Source organism: Heptranchias perlo, unplaced genomic scaffold (genome assembly GCF_035084215.1).
Source record: "Heptranchias perlo isolate sHepPer1 unplaced genomic scaffold, sHepPer1.hap1 HAP1_SCAFFOLD_274, whole genome shotgun sequence".
In the NCBI taxonomy this organism is placed as follows: domain Eukaryota; kingdom Metazoa; phylum Chordata; class Chondrichthyes; order Hexanchiformes; family Hexanchidae; genus Heptranchias; species Heptranchias perlo.
The window spans coordinates 65,001-70,000 of record NW_027139286.1 but is presented as its reverse complement, the minus strand read 5'-3'; positions in this window follow the sequence as shown (position 1 = coordinate 70,000).

Sequence of the window (5,000 nt, the reverse complement as noted above, 5' to 3'; positions counted from 1 at the left end):
AGTTTGCAAACCATAGCGTTCAAGATACATGCACACACTCAGCCCTCCAGCTCTAAAAGGGTGACGTGTTTTGGTGCTCAGTTGCTAGAGAAATCTCGTGTTCAGCTACCAGAACGGGACTTGCTGTGCACATTCCCGCTCCACTCGAGACGGCAGACACCCGGGCTCTGGAGCTTGAATCGGACCTCTGTTAGACAACACAGGTGGACTTCTCGGCCTCACAAGAGAGCAATACGCCAGCGGGTGAACAGGAGAGTCGTGCCGACAAAACCCACTGACTTTTAAAACTGTCCGTCTGCCACTTGGGACAGAGAGAGGAACCTGACGAGCCTGAACACCAGCCTTGGCTGGACCGCTCGGGCCCTCCCATGTCGGACGCGAGTCGCCAAATCGATCGGAAGAGAGTACCGATTCCTCTCAAAAAGTCTGCGTGCCCGTTATTATAAAAGCAGCCCACCGGCCGCGGTGCCTTGCCCACAAACACACTTGGTGTCTGGGGTGATTCAGAGCCGCCGCGGCTCGAAAGTGTCAACCTGTTTTAAAAGTCATCGCTATGCCGGCACAGGTGACTTTCAAGTTAAAGAGTTCTCTTTATTGGCTTTCAAAAAAATCTGCAAAGTGTCACAGAGATTTTGAGAAACTCTTTTTTTTCTTTATATTATTATAATATAATATAATGTGTATATGTTTTCGAAAAGCATCCACCAGCAATCCATGGTGAGCCTCTCTCTGCTGGCAAGCTCCTCCTGCCTGAGCCCGACGCTGTCGAGGCTCAACACGATTTCAGACTGACAAAGAGTTCGAAAATTGCCGCCTGATGTAGCTTTAAATGCTGACAGGTGACTTCCGAGTGCTCTTGTAAAGGTCTCCGCTTTGAAATTGAGAGCCTTTTGCCAAGTGTCACTTTTTCAGGCACTCTTAAAGTGCACCTGGGCTGTCAGAGAAAGCTCTGAAAATCGTGTTCTCGAAAATCTCCGGGTACCCGACCAATCCCTAGGTGCCCGAATGACAAGTGTCAATTCGGCAGGACGGCCTCCCACCTCCGGCCGCAGATGCGTCACTAAATCCCCGCAACGGGGGCTTTCTCATTTCGGCATAGGGGCTTCCGCGGCCAACTCATTAACCTGTGCTCGGACTTTTTGTGCCACAAGTGCAAGGGACCGTTTGCCGGCAGCTACTCGCACCCCCCCGCCCAGGGGGGGAATCCTCTGACCGGAGATCCGAAACGCCGGCCGAATCCATCCCCGTCGGACTTCCGAAGGGGTTCCCTCGACCGACTGACTTCCGAACTCCTTTCTGGGCTTAAACGGGTGGAATTCGGACCCTCTCGCAAGGGAGCCGAAGCCCGCCAGCCCCGGGAGGCCTCGGGGCCGCCGTTTTCAAGCCCGACCAAAAAACCCGAAAAATGGGGAAAAATGGGAAAAATTCCCACTCCCAAAAGGCTTAAAAGTCGGTTGGGCGGCAGCCCGGGTCGGTCTCTGCAGACCTGGAGGCGCTAGACACAAGTCTGGTAAACAGGCTAAGTCTCGACATGCCACCTCTTACTATCCTGCAGGTACCCCGCCAATCCCCCCGGAACCGGCTGGCAATTGGCGAATCAGCGGGACGAATTTGAATTCGTGACCGACTCTCTGACACCGAATCGCCGCAAACGCGTTTCGATTTTTCGGCTTCGGTACCTCCCATCAGACTTTGACTGGCCATATCTCCGGACTCACGTGTCGCAGCCGGGACCTTCAGGTACCGTTCGACGCGTCTACCCCTGCCCCGTCGAATGGCGCCCCTCGCGGTGTGGTCCGATTTCCGCATTTTGGTCAGATTTGCCTCCAAAATTTTCAGATGGAGTTGACGAATGCCCCCTACGGGGTAACCTCTTGCCCTTTCGGACCTGGTCCCTGTGACTTAATTTCCGCCTTTTGCTCAATCGTTTCCCCATTTATAATTAATTTTAAAAATCGGGTTTCTGAGTTCTGGTTTACCAGTTCCCTCTTCGGACTTCGTTTTTGGTTAATCATTTCCGGTTCACCAGTTCCCGTTTTGGACTTAGTCTCTGCGGGCCGTTTCTCATCTTTTGGTTCATCAGTTCCCCTCTTTTAATAATTTTTTGGCTGCTTTCGTTTGATCATTTCCCTGCCTTCTGGGTGACTTTTGCCCCTTAGGACTTCATCGCCGCACATTATTTTCGACTTCTGGTTGATCATTTCACCCCTTTTAATCATTTTTGCAACTTTTGGTTAACCATTTCACCCAGCTTCTGGTTAACCATTTGCCCCTTTTTACTGAATTTTTCCGCTTTGGTTTAATCATTTCCCTGCTTTCTTGTCAAACTTTCCCCCTTTAGGACTTCGCCGCCGCACTTTGCTTTCGCCTTCTGGTTAATCATTTCACAACATTTTAATCCTTTTTCCCACTTTTGGTTAAACAGTTCACCCAGCTTCTGGTTAACCATTTGCCCCTTTGGGACTTAAGTCTCTGAGCATTCTTTTGGGATTCTGGTTCACCATTTGTCCCTTTTTAAAAGATATTGCTGCTTCTGTTTAATCCTTTCCCTGCTTTGCGGTCAACCTTTTCCTCTTTCAGACTTCATCGCCGCGCATTGTTTTCGACATCTGGTTCAACATTTCTCCCCTTTTAATCCTCTTTCCCACTTTTGGTTAAGCAGTTCACCCAACTTCTGGTTCACCACTTGCCCCTTTTTACTGAATTTTTCTGCTTTTGTTTAATCATTTCCCTGCTTTCCGGTCAACCTTTCCCTCTTTCAGACTTAATCGCCGCACATTGTTGTCGACTTCTGGTTGATCAGTTCACCCCTTTTTTATCCTTTTTCCCACTTTGGGTTAAGCAGTTCACCCAGCTACTGGTTAACCATTTCCCCTTTGGCACTTAAGTCTCTGAGCATTCTTTTGGGATTCTGGTAAACCATTTGTCCCTTTTTAAAAAATGCTGCTGCTTTTGTTTAATGCTTGCCCTGCTTTGCGGTCGATCATTTCACCCCTTTTAATCCATTTTTGCCACTTTGGGTTAAACAGTTCACACAACTTCTGGTTCACCATTTCACATTTTGGAACTTTTATTCCCACCATTACTTTGGGCTTCTGGTTCATCATTTCACGCTGTTTTACAAATCTTTGCCGCTTCACTTTTAATCCACAAACCGGGGCTCGCTTTCGGGTGTTGGGGGGGGGGGGGGTAGCGGGTTTGGGCCGGGCACTCCACATCCCGGTGTGCGACCGGGTTCGTTCTGGTACCGCTCGGTGCCCCTCGTCCTGCTCTTGCCGCGGAAGCAAACCAGACGACCGTCGGTCTCACGCCCGAGGGGAGAGGAGGCGGAAAGCGGTTTGCAGCCTTTCGCTGTACCTCCGGCGGGCAGCGCCGCACCTCCGAGTGCTCGGTACCGTTCGCTGCGCCTCGTCCGGCCGCACGCAGCGAGCCAAACCCGGAGGAAATCGGCCTGTGCCTTCTCGAGATATGGGCCTCCGGGTGGGACGGACAAACCGGGGCCCCGAGCTCGCTTTCGGCGGCCCGGCACTCGACTTCCCGGTGTCCGAACGTGATCCTTCCGGTACCCTTCGGTGCCCCTTGCCCGACTCCAGCTCCCGTGCTGAAGCGGAGTCGGTCGGCCTGACGGCCGCCGAGTTAGCCAGCGGAAAGCGGTGCGCAGCCTTTCGCTTGCAGCTCCGGCGGGCAGCGCCGCACCTCCGGCTGCTCAGTGCCGTCCGCTGCTCCCCTTCCGGCTGCACGCAGCGAACCATACCCGGAGGAAATCGGCCTCGGCCTTCCGGAGATATGGGCCTGCGAGTGGGACCAATAAATCGGTGCACATTTCCGGCTCGGTTTCCGGCCTCGGCACTATCAGTTCACGCCGTCCGACCGACGTCGTTCTGGCACGGTTCCGTTGCTCCTTGATCCGGTCCAGCCACGGTAATCAGCCGAAGATGGTGGGGGGGGGACACATTGCCCGCCGAGTTAGCCGGAGGAAATCGGCCTCGGACTTCCTCAGATATCAGCCTCCGGGTGGGACAGACAAACCGGGGACCCGAGCACGCTTTCGGCGGCCCGCTGGTCGACTTCCCGGTGTGCGACCGGGTTCGTTCCGGTACCGTTCGCTGCCCCTCGTCCTGCTCTAGCCGCGGAGACAAACCCGACGACCGTCGGTCTCACGCCCGCGGAGGGAGGTGGCGGAAAGTGGTTTGCAGCCTTTCGCTGTACCTCCGGCGGGCAGCGCCCGACCTCCGAGTGCTCGGTACCGTCCGCTGCGCCTGGTCCTGCCGCACACAACGAGCCATACCCGGTGGAAATCGGCCTGTGCCTTCCAGAGATATGGGCCTCCGGGTGGGACGGACAAACCGGGGCCCCGTGCTCGCTTTCGGCGGCCCGCTAGTCGACTTCCCGGTGTGCGACCGGGTTCGTTCCGGTACCGTTCGCTGCCCCTCGTCCTGCTCTAGCCGCGGAAACAAACCCGACGACCGTCGGTCTCACGCCCGCGGAGGGAGGCGGCGGAAAGTGGTTTGCAGCCTTTCGCTGTACCTCCGGCGGGCAGCGCCCGACCTCCGAGTGCTCGGTACCGTCCGCTGCGCCTGGTCCGGCCGCACACAACGAGCCATACCCGGAGGAAATCGGCCTGTGCCTTCCGGAGATATGGGCCTCCGGGTGGGACGGACAAACCGGGGCCCCGAGCGGTGGCACCCTGCTCGCTTTCGGCGGCCCGGCACTCGACTTCCCGGTGTGCGAACGTCATCGTTCCGGTACCCTTCGGTGCCCCTTGCCCCACTCTAGCTCCGGTGCTAAAGCGGAGTCGGTCGGTCTCACGGACGCCGAGTTAGCAGGCGGAAAGCGGTGCGCAGCCTTTCGCTGTCACTCCGGCGGGCAGCACCGCACCTCCGAGTGCTCGGTACCGAACGCTGCGCCTCCTCCTGCCGCACGCAACGAGCCATACCCGGAGGAAATCGGCCTCGGCGTTCCGGAGTTATCCGCCTCCGAGTGGGCCTGACCAAGCGGGG